The sequence below is a fragment of the Felis catus genome, chromosome A2 (genome assembly GCF_018350175.1).
Source record: "Felis catus isolate Fca126 chromosome A2, F.catus_Fca126_mat1.0, whole genome shotgun sequence".
NCBI lineage: Eukaryota > Metazoa > Chordata > Mammalia > Carnivora > Felidae > Felis > Felis catus.
This window is the reverse complement of record NC_058369.1, coordinates 121,847,640-121,864,629: the sequence shown is the minus strand read 5'-3', so window position 1 is coordinate 121,864,629 and position 16,990 is coordinate 121,847,640. Positions and strand designations below refer to the sequence as shown.

General features: G+C 41.7%; 1 non-coding gene across 1 annotated transcript; it reads right to left on the bottom strand.

Moving 5' to 3' along the window:
• Positions 1-7,809: 7,809 nt before the first annotated feature.
• On the bottom strand, positions 7,810-7,878 carry LOC111559661. The gene has a single exon (XR_002740786.1). It is a non-coding gene; the product is annotated as a small nucleolar RNA SNORD2 (small nucleolar RNA).
• Positions 7,879-16,990: the final 9,112 nt, after the last annotated feature.

Here is a 16,990-nt window from a genome sequence, read left to right as displayed (position 1 = left end):
CACAGACTTAGGACTGTTTCCTCCCACAGGACATTTTGGTTGGCTTAGGGAAAGAAATGACAGTTCCCATATTTCAGACCGGGATTTATGGCATGTCTGTGCTGATTTGGAACTTCTAAAAAAAAAAGCCATGTCAGTGGCTTTGGGCCAGCACCTAAGACTGGAGGAATCTTAATTTGCTTTTTGAAAAATGGGAATCCTAGAGCACTGCTCACAGAGTGGTTGTGAGGACCAGACGTGCCGACGCATGGTAAGCAGTTAGCACAGCAACATCCGGTGCAGGGTCCCTGCTCAGTATAGGCCAGTTACCATGAAACCGACGTGGTTCATTTCAGCTCACGGTGGACCGCCCAGGTGGTTCTCTTCTCAACGCTTGGGCTTAGGGAACTTCCCAACAAGGTCAAATATGGGCCTGGAAGTTCTCAAAGTCAAGTCCAAAAATAGTCCACCTCAAGCTTCTTGGAACAGTCTAGCTCTGTCAGTGAAAAGCATAGCCGTTAGTTTTCATCGTTATCCCCAAACAGCGCTACCATTTAAGTGTCACTCACCGAACAGCGGGAGGCACATCCAGGTCTTCCTCACACAGTCGAGATGGGAGCAGGAGCCCCCGTCTCCTGCTCCACACCAAGCTGGGCCCACGAGCCTTCGCCAGGCGTCCCCTTCTGCTGCCGGACTGGAAGCATTTGGCTCATGGATATTTTGGTCCACTTCCAGGTGTGCCACATGTCTATTTCTAGTGATTAATTGATCACTTACAGAAAAAAAAAAAGCAAAAAAAAAAAACCACCCTAGCCCTGGAGTTGAAAGGCAAAACCAGGATCACTCTCCCAGGTCCATGGGGAGGAGTTTTCGTGCAAATGGAATAAGCTGGTGAGGAGGCCGGGGCTCCGAAGAGCTGCGGGGCCCCGGGGGCCATCCCGGCACAAGTCCCACAGCCTGAAAATTGAATGGACTGCACCCAAGACCAGCCTAAAACGTAAACCTAAACTAAAACCTAAAACTGGAAAGGTTATGGGCCCCCAATGATCTGTAGTAAAAAAAATTTTTAAACAATAGCAAATTATAAAGTAAGTGCGAGGATGTTAAACAAGTTTTTCCCATGACTACCTGGGTACTTCCTGGGGCAAATAACAACTACCCAAAGATCTCAAAAATTTTTTCCCTGATTTTTTTTTTCTGTCAGTGCTTTCTGTCATGAAAGCAGTAGTATTGCTATATTAAAGGAAATTTTAAAGATAATGCGTATACAGAACACAATAGCAACAGTTCATTTTTGCGTGCCATCTTCTCGTTTTACCTACTTCGTGACATTTTTTCCCAATTGTTTTTACTGTGGTAAAATATACATAAAATTTGCCATCTTGACTATTTTCATTTTTAATTTTTTTAATGTTTATTTTTGAGACAGAGCAAGGGGGGGGGGAGGGGCAGAGAGAGAGGGAGACACAGAATCCGAAGCAGGCTCCAGGCTCTGAGCCGTCAGCACAGAGCCCAACACGGGGCTCGAACCCACAAGCTGTGAGATCATGACCTGAGCCAAAGTTGGACGCTCAACTGAGCCACCCAGGCGGCCCACCATCTTAACTATTTTTAAGTGAACGGTGCAGTGGCATTAAATATATTTGTCATGTTGCACAATAATCACCACCATCCATCTCTAGAATTCTCTTCTTAGAACACTGAAACTCTAGACCCATGAGAGAACTCCCTACTCTCCCCTCTTCCCAGCCCCTGGCAGCCACCCTTTCTGTCTCTAGGATTCTATTTTAAGTCCCTCATATAAGTAGAATCACACAGCATTTCTTTTTGTGTAACTGGCTCACTTCGCTTAGCATGATGTCCTCAGGTCCATCCATGCTGTAGCCATGCGTCAGGATTTCCTTCTGGAAAATTACATGGTTATGATCACAGTGGATGTTTGTGGTTTCTTTCAATCAGACATGTTCCCACATTGTTACATAGGCTTCATCATTATCGTTTGAATTCTGTTGGTTAGAGAATTTGCTTAATTATGTTCCAAATGTTAGAGATCCAGTCTTCCAGACTGGTTGTAGTGGTGATTATTTCACATGACGTTTCTGTGGACGTAGAACATTCTTTAGGGTTGTTTCTTTGGAGTAGGATTATCAATCAAAGATGTTTGCTATGAAGTTTTCTTTCTTTTTTAACCTATGTCAGCCCACGAAGTCTAGGGGTAAACTAAATGGTCTGGAAGCAGATGGAAGTTACAGAACGTAATCTGTAATGTAAAGTGAAGCCAGTAAGGTCTCCTTTGACCCTGGACCCCCACCCTACAGATTAGAGCTACAGGCTGGCACCGGTAATCACCACAATTTCAGGGAGAATGAATAATCCCTAAATCAGCCTCTGTTTGAAGCTGGCACTGTGCAGCATAATAATTCATCAGCATAGGCATCAGTATCTTCAAAATCAGTTTTCCTTACTTAAAAAAATATATAGCTGTGCATACGTGTCCTTGCTTCGCCAAACAAACCTAGTCTGACGGGACCCCCTAACACTGCATCAAATGGAGACGATGACTTCCCAACAACCCAGAGAAGTAGGAGTTACTTCATGAATGAGGAAAACCCGTGACGATGGGTGTGGATCTTGTCTTACTAATCATAATGTGCATAAAAATGTGTGTGTGATGGGGAGCCCATCAGGAAAGGGATTTTGGTGAACGTTGAAAGACGCACCTGGCGACACCTGAGATTTTGAGCTCATGTAGTTCAGTTCTGTCACTCTACCGCTGAGGAAACTGGTGCCAAACAAAAGCAACTTGCCCAAGGTCACACAGCGTGTCACCAGTAGAGCACGGACTAGAACACGGGCCTGTCTGCTTCTGTTTCCTCTCTGTTCTGATAATTTGTGACCTTCAGTTCATTCTGCAATTGACCATCTTTCTGCCAAGTCTTGTACATCTGGTCCTAATCCACTAGGGCCACTTAAACAAAATAAACTCCTTCCCTACGGACGCAGATGGGGTCTCATTAGTGTCCCTGGGACTCTTCAGGAAGCCTAACCTGTTTCCCCCTTATCCCTGGTGCTAAAAGTTACAGGACTCTGGAGTCACATTTATAAGCCTCACTGTCTGAGAGTCACAAAGCTAGGAACATCTTGGAGAAGGTTGGGAGATGTAGAAGTCTGACTCTTCAGAGTCATCTTCCTCATTAGCTACCCATCCTCCATCCTTCAACCACGGAACTAGACCAAAGGACTAAGTAGGTACATTCCAGAGACCTGGAGAAGATCCTATTTGAATAATTTTCATCACAAGAGGGCAGATGTGTCCGGTAAGCAATTAGTCCATCCTGTCAGTGCCCCCCAAGGATTCAACTGCGCCAGAGGCCTGCTGATTGACACATTGTTCTTTAAAGAAGACTCTCTGTCATTTGCAACTACACAGATGGAACTGGAGGGTATTATGCTAAGCGAAATTAGAGAAAGACAAATATCATATGACTTCACTCATATGAGGACTTCAAGACACAGAACAGATGATCATAAGGGAAGGAAAGCAAAAAAATATAAAAACAGGGAGGGGACAAAACATAAGGCTTTTTTTTAAAATATGAAATTTATCGTCAAATTGGTTTCCATACAACACCCAGTGCTCATCCCAACAGGTGCCCTCCTCAATGCCCATCACCCACTTTCCTCTCCCTCCTCTCCCCCCCCCCCCCCCCCCCCCCCCCCCCCCCCCGCCGTCAACCCTCAGTTTATTCTCAGTTTTTAAGAGTCCATTTAAATATGGAGAACAAACAGAGGGTTCCTGGAGGGGTTGTGGGAGGGGGGATGGGCTAAATGGGTAAGGGACACTAAGGAATCTACTGAAATCATTGTTGCACTATATGCTAATTTGAATGTAAATTTTAAAAAATTAAATAAGACTCCATACCCAGGATGTAACGTCGAAAGCAATTTCAGTGTAAGCCCATTCACTCTTGTGCTCAAAGACGTCATTGGCAAGTAGAGAGTTGGCCCCAGGGCTCCTATCGCCTCAAATCTCAGTGCCACCAGGAGTTGTGTGACCTTGGATAAGCAACTTAGCTTTTCGGAGCTTGAGTTTCCCATTGTGATAATAGTACTCCCCTCACAGGGCTGTTTGGTTAAAGGAGTAAATTAATATATGTAAAGCACTTAAAACTACCTGACCTGTAGTAAGGGCTCCAGAAGTAGTAACTCTTACTGTTTGATCAGAACCTTTTCCTTAACGAGCACCAGGGAGAAGGCAAGAGAAAAGAGTGGCCTGTGCTGGGCCCTCCTTTCCATCCTTCAGAGCCCCTCTGAAACAACATCGCTATTTTCAGACTGATAGCAAACTCTAGACTTTCAAGCAACCCAGAGCCAGAAGCCATTTCCACGGCTGAACACCCGTGGGATGAGAACCATTCCCCATACTTGACATGGTCCTTCATTTTTATTTTGTTAAGGAACTGCGCATCCAAATCATATCTGGAAACATGGAGTAGGGAGGCCAAAAGCCTGTCTGCGTTTTGATTTGATTTCACAGATGTTCGCGTGTATTCCCAGGCCTTCCACACGACAATCACAGGGCTGAAGTTCCTTTCTTTGATGTCAGCCTGCGGCTGTTTCTAGCATTCTTTTCTTTCACTCATTAACATTGCTACTGATTCCCCAGCCTGTAGAAGAAATGAACGATGGGCGTCTTGAGAGAAGAGGGAAGGAGGCAGAAGACAAGGGAATAAAACAAAACAAATCGGGAGGGTGGGAGGTGGGCGGGTTAATTCCTGAATCCTGACTTGCACCCTGCCTTGTCCCCTCCTATCGCCTTGTCTGGGAAATGGCCCCGCGTGTCTCAGGCCCTCAGCCCAGCGTCCTGGACACTGACATTTACGGAGGGAGCAGTTCATCATCTACTGAGCAGCTGTGGGGGTGGCCCAGCTGCCCACTGCTGCTTTTATATTTCCCAGTGGATTTTATATTTCCCGCATTCCTAGGCCATGTGTAAGGTCTTTTTCCTTCCGTCAAGATAATGCACTTATTTCTAATTCATTTTCCCAGGAGGACCCATGGATGGTCAACAAAATTCCTCCACTGGAATCATCTAGTCCAGTGTGCCTCAACCTTTTTTTCATCGTCACCCCTTTAAGGAGATATTTAGACATTTTTCCTAATTCCCCCTTCCCACCATGAAATTCTACCACCACAGATATATTTCTCTTTATATATGTGGCCCTGGAGGGCCACAAACCACTGAATATCCAAGTTCTTTTTGCTCCCCCATGAACCAATTTTCACCCTCTTAGGGGTGATATCCTCCTGGGTGAATGCTGGACCCAGTCAAACCCTAGATGATTCTCGTCACCCTTGCCGTCTCCAAGAACCCCACCACCACCCTAACTACCAGTTGCCTTTTTACACATTATTTATCTTCCAGTACAATACACTTTAGTAGTTACAACTCTAACATGCTCATGCTTTCTCGTCACTTTTTTAATCTGTCCTATGACAATTTTAATCATTGTGCAAAAACATTGCTTGCGTTTGCTTTCAAAACCGCTAATGGTGAAAGGAGAACAGTCTGTCCTAACAGGGGTCATTCCTATCTGGAGCCTTCTGGCGCCAGCAGCTTCAGAGCTCTGAAGGTCACTTCTGTGACCATTACCAGGCCTTTGGGCAGAGCCTGGGGCTGGCCAACTTCGCCTTTGCTGTTGTCCCACTTCCCTTTCTCACTTCCTAATTCCCCCACCCTCACAACGCCTCCAAGGGACCCACCCATGTCCACAATTCCCCTTTTGAAACAGAATCAAGCCTCTGCTCACCCCAGGGTGCCTACCTTCCCCATCATTATCCTGCTCATTTATCTCCTTCACGACCCCAGAGTAATTCCAGAAGATATTTGGCTCTTTTGAAAGGGCTTGACCTCTGCAATGTCTTAGGCAGAGCTGAGAAATCCCATCCATCCATCCATCCATCCATCCATCCATCCATCCATCCATTTCTCCCTCCCTCTCTCTCACAGGTAAATACTGAATAACCGAACAGTACATAAAAATTAAGGAAGGCTAGCTGTTAAGAAATGACCCCTAAATGTACAGTGGCTTAAATACAGTAGGAATTTATGACTCATATAAACCGTTCCAGAAGGTTTCAGATTGGTGGTAGAAGGCTCTGTTGCATAGTCACTCAGGGACCCAGGCTGCCAGCTTTTGCCATCTTCAACATGTGGTTGCCAAGGTCACCCTCGGCAGTGTAAACCAGATAGCAGAAGCAGAAAGAGCACAGAGGGCAGCCAACGGGAAGCTTTATGGGCCCAGTCATGAAACAGGGCACGTCTCTTCTATTCACATTTCAAAGGTAGAGCCCAACCACAAGGCCAACCCTAAATGCAAAGGAGTCTAGTTGTGTGCCTAGAAAGGCGAGGCAACGGTCTGCCGACCTCATGGTTTAATGCTACAGACTTAGGTTAGCTTTTTAGAAAATAAAAATCATGTCCGTCACGTGCAGCATGGCACAGTGAGAACAGAGGTTGAGGGTTAGAAAGATCTGAGCAGGATTTTGGTTCCGTGCTTACTAACTGTGTAACCTGAGCACGGACTACCTAAGCCATGTAAATCTTCTTTTCTTCATCAACAACACAGGGAAATAATTGTTTTCGCTGGGTCCTTATAAGGAATGAAGGTTAAGTACTTGGTAAGAGGGTCTGGCACACGGTAGGCATTCAATAAATGGTAGCTGTTAGCATTACCATTGCTAAACTAAGTTGAGTGGAGCGAAAAATCAAAGAACATGGAGAGGAGTAACACTAAGCTATCTAGATAGCAGTAACATTAGTCACGAAAGTCTAACTCAAACCAATGTTATAAAAAAAAAAGGAGGAGGGGATTTATTAGGATAGAATAACGGGGCGTAGCTCTTCACATCAAGGGGAGACCTGCCAAACTGGAGCCTTCTCCAAGACTTCAGCGATTGGAGCTCTTTTCCTTTGTCATGCTATATGCCACTTACCTGTATCTTTGCTTCATTCTCTCCAGTGGCACACCTTTGCATGTTTCAACAGCCTCAAAAATCGCTAACTTTCAAATGTAGGATATTATAGTTATATTTTTAAAGCGTGTCCTACTGGCCTTGAGTTGGTAACTGCTGAAGTTAGGGGTTGGGTACATGGGAGTTCTCTATACTGTTCTCTCTACTTTTGTATACATTTGGAAATTTCCACCAAACAAACAAACAAAATAAAACAAAAGCCCAAGACTGATCTCATCTTGACCTAGAGAATCAAGGAGGAGGAGGGACAGACTTGACTGGCCCACCATACGTCACATTTTTTAAGCAGTGACTTTCTGCCTTGGTGAAAACTCTACGTACCCAAAGGGAAATGCTGCCATGATCACCACTGCCATCTGATTGGCCATGGTTTTTCTGGATTGAGAGAAATGGCTAAAGTGATACACAGACATCAGCACAGGGTTGGATGATTTCAACTACAACCTTTTCTTGGCCTTGCTGATTGCGAGAACGCTTCCCCACTCTTCTCACATTGTATCCCTTTAAGAAAGGTAGAGCGATCTTGGCAGTGTTGTCCTTAAGCACCATCATATTTAACAGAGTCTCAGGAGAGAACAGATCGGAGAAAGCAAGCATGAGAACTACAAAAATTACAGACCTACTTTCTAGTGATGGAGACCATCAGCTCAGAATAGTCACATGTGCATTAAGGGTATCTAATCAGAATATCGAGTACCTAAGAGATTCTCTGGGCAGCTCCAGGAAAAAAAAAGAAAAAAGAGGTTGAGAACTAGCTATTACTCTTTCTTCTAAGTTTTTTCCCCCCAAATAACCAAGTGGTGGGCAATGGGTACTCTCTTCATCGCAGGTCAGTCCTGAAAGATGATTGCCATCATTTCACTATAGGATGTATTTTTTAAAGAAAACAAAAATCAATTTCTCTGTATTACATTCTTCATCATCATGTCCTATGAACTGGTCGATCTCATTATATTGGTCACATAAAAAACAAGGACTGAGGGGAAAGGTATTGATAATCTTAGAACAAAAGTCTAAGAATACAGGAAGCAAGCAATTATGGACTACGGTCTAATACTCTGTCCAAAAAGAAAGAGCATACTGGAATATAACTTTTATAATTAAAAAGCTTTGCTAACCAGCCTTGGTATCCAAATCATGTCGTCATATCCAAATCAGATTTTTTATTTTCACAAATGTGGCAGACTGTCCTATCCAAAGATAGATGCCACAACATACTCCATCCCACATTTCCACATGTTTGTTTGGGTTTTTTTTAACCATGTAACACTGACATTCCTTCCACTGGGGGGTGGGCTTTATGTCTTCTCCCTGTGAACCTGGGAAGACCCTGTGTCCCCCTCAACCAACAGGGTACAATGGAAGTGACTCCACGTGACTTCAAGACAAGGTCGCAAGAAACTCACGCACTTCTGCATTGCCCTCTTGGGACAACAGTTCTTGGAACTGAGCCACTGCACTACGGGGAAGCCGTGCAGCTACACGGACATGTCATGTATAGGTGTGCCACCAAACAACCCCAGCTGAGGTCCCAACCAATAGCCAACACTGACCACTACGTGTGACAGAGCGGGCCTTCAGCTAATTCTGACCCCAACCCATTGAGTCCTTGCCAGCTCCAGCTGATAATGCATGGAGCAGAGGTGAGCTGTCCCTGCAATCCCAGCCCAAATTGCGCATTTGAGAATAAAATAAAGAATAAGTATGACATTATTAGGGGCACCTGGGGGGCTCAGTCGGTTAAGCGTCCGACTTCAGCTCAGGTCATGATCTCGCAGTTCATCAGTCCGAGTCCCATGTCAGGCTCTGTGCTGACAGCTCAGAGCCCGGAGCCTCTTCGGATTCTGTGTCTCCCTCTCGCTCTGCCCCTCCCCTGCTCGCACTCGGTCTCCCTCTCTCTCTCAAAAAAATTAAAAAAAAAAAAATTAAAAATTTTAAAAACAATAAAAAAAGTAAATATGACATTATTAAGTTAGTAAAACATTTTTGTCTTTTGTACATGGCAGAATAGAATGTTGAAATAATATGAATAAATGGAGTATTTTGAAGCAATCAGGAGGGAAGAATTCGGTTTACAGGTATCAGCGTGGATAGATCTCAAAAACATATAGTGAAAAAATGAATAATCAGAATGACATACAGACAACAAACATTTACATACATTTAAAAACGTATTCAAAGCAATCATATATTTTTCAGAGGTTCATAACTTCAAATTAATATATAGAAGGTCAATCAGAAGGGCATATGTTAAATACACGAGGGTGTAGGTCTGCGGGAGTGGGAATGGGGACAAAGGCAAAACATAATTTAAAAGGGACAACCACCATGAAAAACCCGAAACGAAGAGTATGGTTATGTAATTGTAAAACTTGATTCACATTTCTTTCTGAGCACACAGCCAAGGTCTACTTTCCAGCCTCTTGTGCATTTAATGTGGCCACACGACTGCATTTTAACTAAGGGACTGTAGGCGAAAGTGCTACGGGCTCTCTCCAGGCCGGGCCCTCAGAAAGTGAAAAATGGCCTTGGCAGCTAATAGGAAGACTGTAACATTTCCACCCGGCTCTAATGAACCAAGATAGAGCCCAACCACTCTGTGAGCACATCTGAACCAACGGAACTGCCGCTCCAAATGTAATTATACCCCCCCACTCTTCTAACACGGTTTTTTGCCAGTGAGGATTCTAGCTGGGCTTTAAAGGTACGGCCTCTGAGATAAAATTACCAAGGTACACAATCAAATAGCCCCAAATCATGACTGGTCTCCACTCCCGTTAACCCTTCTTTGAATCACCTAGGACGAGCCCAAACCTGCAGGCCTGTCCAATTTTCTTACAGGGACGCCCCCTTGGTTCCTCAGCTAGCCCAAGAAACCTCACCTTATTTGACAGCAGCTGAGTATGAACTCCAAATAATCTGTTGAGCCCTTCACTGTTTGGTCTCTATTTCGTTCCTAGGGCTTTTGAATTCTCATCAGTTTGCACTGTTCTTTGGTGAAATTTTGCTTCTAAGCATTTAACTCAGCATTCCTATTATCTGTCTGGTTGTCTGTTGTCCTAACTGTCACTCGTCTGTAAGAGAAACGCCTATAGTGAGGGATACAGGCCAGATAAACTGTCAGTGAGGCCGGTCCTGATGGCCAAGGTGCTCAGGACATCTCATCAGCCCTACATCTTTAGAGTAGACTTTGCCTTGGGTCGCTCTTAGTTTGCTAGGGTTGCCACAACAAATTACCACAAACTAGGTCGCTTAATACCATAGATTCTGATTCTCTCGTAATTCTGAAGTCAAGAAGTCTCAAATTAAGGTGGCAACAGGGCCATGCCCACTTTGAAGGCTGTAAGGCAAAATCCTTCCCAGCTTCTGGTAGTTGCTTTAATCCTTGGTGCTCCTTGGCTTGTACCAGCAAGTGCTCCAATCGCTGCTGCTGTCATTACATGGCCTACTTCCCTCTTTGTGGTCTCTGCATCTCCAAACCTCCTTCTCCTAATAAAGACACCGGTCATTGGATTTAGGGCCCACCACGATCCAATATGACCTCATCTTAACTTGACCCCATTTCCAAATAATGTGACGTTCACAGGTACCTGGGGTTTGGACTTCAACATAACATTTTGGAAAAACAATTCAACCCACAACAGTCACCTTTCAAGGTATTTTAAGAATTACTCTTTATTATATTAAAAAAATCATTCACCATGATCAAATGGGATTTATTCCTGGGCTGGGGGGCTGGTTCAATATTCGCAAATCAATCAACATGATACACCACATTAATAAAAGAAAGGAAAAGAACCATACCATCCTCTCAATAGACGCATCCATTCTTGATAAAAACCCTCAACCAAGTAGGGATGGATGGAACATACCTCAGCATCATAAAGGTCATATATGAAAGACCCATTGCTAATATCATCCTCAATGGGGAAAAACTGAGAGCCTTTCCCTTACGGTTAGGATCGAGACAAGGATGTCCACTCTCACCCTTACTATTTAACATAGTACTGAAAGTTTTAGCCTCAGCAATCAGACAACAAAAAGAAATAAAAGGCATCCGAATCAGCAAGGAAGATGTCAAACTGTCACTATTTGCAGATGACCTGGTACTCTATGTAGAAAACCCAAAAGACTCCACCACAAAAGTGCAAACTGATACATGAATTCAGCAAAGTTGCAGCATATAAAATCAACATGCAGAAATCTGTTGGATTTCTATACACAAATGATGAAGCGGCAGAAAAAGAAATGAAGGAATTGATTCCATTTGCGATTGCACCAACACCAGTAAGATACCTGGGAATTAACCTAATGAAACAGGTGAACGATCTAACACTCTGAAAACTATAGAACACTCATGAAAGAAACTGAAGAGGACAGAAGGAAATGAAAAGTATTCCATGGCCGTGGAAGAACAAACGTTGTTAAAATGTCTATACTACCCAAAGCAATCTACACATTGAATGCAATCCCTATCAAGATACCACCAGCATTTTTCATAGAGCTAGAACAAACAATCATAAAATTTGTATGCAACTACAAAAGACCCTTAATAGCAAAAACAATCCCGAAAAAGAGAAGCAAAACTGGAGGCACCACAATTCCAGATTTCAAGTTACATTACAAAGCTGTAGTCATCAAAACAGTATAGTACTGGCACAAAAACAGACACAGATCAATGAAAGAGAACAGAAAACCCAGAAATGAATATCCAACAAAGCAGGAAAGCATATCCAATGGAAAAAAGTCTCTTCAACAAATGGTGTTGGGAAAACTGGATGGTGACAAGCAGAAGAATGAACCTGGACCACTTTCTTACACCATACACAAAAATAAACTCCAAATGGGTGAAAGACCTAAATGTGAGACAGGAAACCATCACAATCCTAGAGGAGAACATAGGCAGCAACCTCTTTGACCTCAGCCGCAGCAACTTCTTACTAAACACATTGCCGAAGGCAAGGGAAACAGAAGCCAACGTGAACTACTGGGATCTCATCAAGATAAAAAGCTTCTGCACAGCAAAGCAAACAACCAAACTAAAAGGCAGCCTACATAATGGGAGAAGACATCTGCAAACATATCTGATAAAGGGTAAGTATCCAAAACCTATACAGAGCTTATCACAGTCAACATCCAAAATACAAATTACCCAGTTAAGAAATGGGCAGAAGACATGAATAGACAATTTTCCAAAGAAGACAGCCAGATGGCTAACATACATGAAAAGATGCTCAACATCACTAATCACCAGGGAAATGTAAATAAAAACCATGATGAGACACCACCTCACATCTGTCAGAATGGCTAAAATTAACAACATAAGAAACAACAGGTGTTGGTGAGGATGTGGAAAATGGGGAACCCTCTTGTACTGTTGGTGGGAATGCAAATTGGTGCAGCCACTCTGGAGAACAGTATGGAGGTTCCTCAAAAAATTAAAAACAGAACTACCCTACGATCCAGCAATTGCACTATTAGGTTTTTACCCAAAGGATACAAAAACACAGATTTGGAAGGGTACACGCATCCCAATGTTGACAACAGCATTGTCAACAATAGCCAAACTATGGAGAGAGCCCAAATGTCCGTTGACTGATGAATGGATACAGAAGATGTGGTGTATATATACACAATGGGATATTACTCAGCCATCAAGAAGAATGAATCATGGGAATCTACTCCTGAAGCCGAGAGCATACCATATACACTATATGTTAGCTAACTTGACAATAAACAAACAAACAAATAAATAAATAAATAAATCTTGCCATTTGCGACAACATGGATGGAGCTAGAATGTATTATGCTAAGTGAAATAAGTCAATCAGAGAAAGGCAAATACCATATGATTCCAATCATATGTGGAATTTAAGGAACAAAAACAGAGGAACATATGGGGTGGGGGGAGAGGAGAGAGGGAAACAAACCACAAGAGACTCTTAACCATAGAGAACAAACTGAGGGTTGATGGAGGGAGGTGGGTGGGGGATGGGCTAGATGGGTGATAGATACTAAGGACACTACTTGTTGTGATGAGCTCTGGGTGTTGTATGTAAGTGATGAATCACTGAATTGTACTCCTAAAACTAAACCACCATTGCACTGTATGTTGACTAAAACTTAAATGTAAAAATTAAAAAAAAAAATTCTCTTTTTAGTTTCATCTTCCTAGAACTGTTCTTGTTTTGTTTTTAAATGCGTTCTCAGTTGGCTACAGCTGGTCCTTGGCCAGATTCTTGGAGGTTACGTACCTGCACAACATATTATCAGTGCAATGATGCTCATGAGGTCTTTTTAGTCTAAGTCTGCATTCAATGTCAGACCAAATAAATTTTTCCTTCACGATATACTGTTATACTGCTAAATCCTGCATACAACTTCCTAAGTTGCACAATTGCATCAAGGACAATTAGGTATTATAGCAGTGGTCACTTTGGGGAAATCTGACATGGGCAAATTGCTCATTTGACAGGTACCTTAGCACAAAAAGGAAACAAAATCCCAACTATCCAGCGGTGTGCTTCTACATTTCATCTGAAGTGGCGTAAGGTCGATATTGCTGGACTGTGATAAGTTGCATATGTGAATGTACAGTAACTGCTAACAAAATTATACAAAGAAATAGACTTATCAACACTATACATCAATCTAATCGGAATATTAAAGTCTTCAGGTGACTCACAGAAAGACAGCAAAGATCAAAGAAGAACAGAAGAAAGAAACAGAAAAATAAAATAGCAGACTTAAATCCTAACATACTAATAATTACATTAAATGTAAACAGTTTATATACATGAATTAAAAGAGATGGGCACAAAGGATAACAAAGCTTTTTCATGTCTACCAGAAAGAGATAAGAGAAATTACCAACATCCGGAATGAAAAAGGAGATGTCAGCAGACATTACAGACCCAGCAGACAGTAAAAGGATAATACTTACTACAAACAACTCTATGCACATACATTCAACAACTTAGATGAAACTGACCAATTCCCCAAAAGCAACAAACTATCAAAATTTACCCAAATAAAATAGATACACTGAATAGTCTCGTAACTACTAAAGGAATTGAATCAACGTTTTAGAACTTTTTGATAAAGCTGTGTGTAGGCCAGATGATTTCACTGCTGAATTGTACCAAATATTAAAAGAACAAATAACAGGAATTTACACCATTTCTTCCAGGAAACAGAAGAAAAGGAAACACTTATAATTGAATTTTGCAGGGTCACAAGAGTCATATACAAAAATCAACTGTGTTTCTTCTATCAGCAACGGACATGTCAAAACTGAAATTAAAAACACAATACCACTTATAATTTCTCCTCAAAAGAAAAATACTGCAGGTCTAAACCTAACAAAACGTAGGGGATCTGTATGCAAACACCACAAAACTCTGATAAAAACTTTTGTTTTTGATACAAACGTTTTTAAAAGACCTAAACAGACAAACTTACTAGGTTTATGGACTGAAAAACTGATTCAACATACTAAAGATATCAGTTTTCCCCAAACTGAATTATATGTTTATTGAAATGTTATGAAATTTATGAAAAAAATTTTTTTGTAGATCTAGAGAAACAGTTTCTCAATTTATAGGGAAATACACGAACAGAAAATGAAACAAAAAGGAAAAAAAAGAAAAGTTGCTAGACTCACACTATCCTCATGTTCAAACAGTTATTATACAGCCACAGTCACCATGACAATGTGGCCACGTGGATTCCACAGATCGATGGAAACGAGTGCCAGTAATAACCCACACAACACAGTCAACGGATATGGACAAAAAGGCAAAAGCAATTCAAAGGAGAAAGGATGTTTTTTTTCAACAAATGCTGTTAGAATAACTGTACATCCCTAGGCATAAATATGAACCTTGACTTAGACCTCACACCTGATATAAAAATTTACCCCAAATGGATCATAAATCCACATGTAAAGTGAAACCATAAATCTTTTAGAAGACAACATAGGAGGGAATCTTCTGAGTTATGCAGAATTCTTAGACATGACTCTAAAATCATGATCCATAAAAGAAAATACCAATAAATTGGACTTTATCAAAACCAAATCCTTTTGCTCTGAGCAAGACCCTGTTAAGAGAAAGATACAGACTGGGAGAAATATTTGCAATGCACAGTTCTGGTAAGAGATCTGTATTCAGAATATATAAAGAATGCTCTAAATGCAACAGTAAAAACACACAAAATTCAATTCGAAAATGTGCAAAAGACTTACACATTTCCCTACAGAAGATATTTGAATGGCAAATAGTATTTAATGGCATATATAAGCATATGAAAAGATATTCAACATCATTACCCACTGGAAAAATACAAATCAAAGCCATGATAATACACCACTATACCTCTACTAAAATGGCAAAAAAAAAAAAAAAAAAAAAAAAAATTCCACGATACCAACCACTGGCAAGGATATAGAGCAATTAGATCTCTCATACATCGTTGGTAGGAATATAAAATGGTACAGCTATTCTGAAGAGAAGTTTGGCAGTTCCTTATTAAGTTAAACACAGACTTACCATAAGACTTGGCAATGATACTCCTGGGTATTTATCCTAGAGAAACGAAAACACACATCCACATAAGAAATCCGTACATGAATGTTTATAGTAGTAGCTCTATTTGTATAGCTGACAAGTGGAAACAATCCAAATGTCCTATGAGAAGTGAATGGATATACTGTGGCACACCCATACTATGGACTACTACTCAACAATGAAAAGGAACAACACGATACGTGCAACAAACTGGATGCATGAAGGGATCTCGCGGCCATTATGCTGAGTAAAAAAAGCCAATTTCGAAAAGTTATATACTTTATAACTCCACTTCTATAACATTCTTGAAATGACAGAATTATACAGATGAAGAATAGGTCAGTGGTTGCCCCAGTGGTTGCCAGTAGTTAGAAACACAGAGAAGGTTATAGAAAGGTTAGCATAAGAGTTTCTTTGTGAAGATAGAAAAGTTCTGTACCCTGATGATTGTAGTTATCAGAATCTACATATGTGAATGGGGGCACCTGGCTGGCTCAGTCAATGAAGTGTGGGACTCTTGATCTCAGGGTTGGGAGTGGGAGCCCGACACTGGGTACAGAAATTACTCAAAAACAAAAATCTTACAGGATGCCAGGGTGGTTCAGTCGGTTAAATGTCCGACTCTTGATTTCAGCTTAGGTCATGGTCTCAGAGTTTGTTGCATTGAGGTCAGGCTTCACCCTGACAGCACAGAGCCTGCTTGGGATTCTCTCTCTCCCTCTTTCTCTGCCCCTTCCCAACTCACGTATGCTTGCACTCTCTCTTTCTAAACAAACGTTAAAAAAAAAAATCTTTATGGGCTCAGTCGGTTGTCATGATCTCGCGTTCGTGGGCTTGAACCCCACATCAGGCTCTGTGCTGACAGCTCAGAGCCTGGAGCCTGCTTCGGCTTCTGTGTCTCCCTCTCTCTGCCCCTCCCCTGCTTGCACTCTCTCTCTCAAAAAAAACTAAAAACATTAAAAAAAAAACTTTAAAAAAGTACCTATGTGATAAAATTTCATAAAACTATACAAAAATTCAAATAAGGTCTGTCGTTAAAAGTATTGTACTAATGTCAATCTCTTGGTTTTGATAACGAAATATGCTTATACAAGATATCACCACTGAGGCACCTCAGGAAAGTTGCATGAAGGACACAGGAATGCTTGGTATTATTTTTTGTAATTCCTTGTGAGTTTAAATTTAAAATATGGCTAAGAAACTGAGAGAGATATAATCCAGATTCTTAAGGTTCCCTAAAACTCTTTGCCTAGACCAATGAGATGTGAAAAATTTTTAATCTGCCTCAGTTTTGTGCGTCCATCTAAAACTCTGTTCCACACTTTCCTATTTATCTTTCCTTTCTCTTCCATCTTCAGAACTATCCATACTCAAAGTCCCTTAAAATTACAACCTCCAGATGAAGAGGT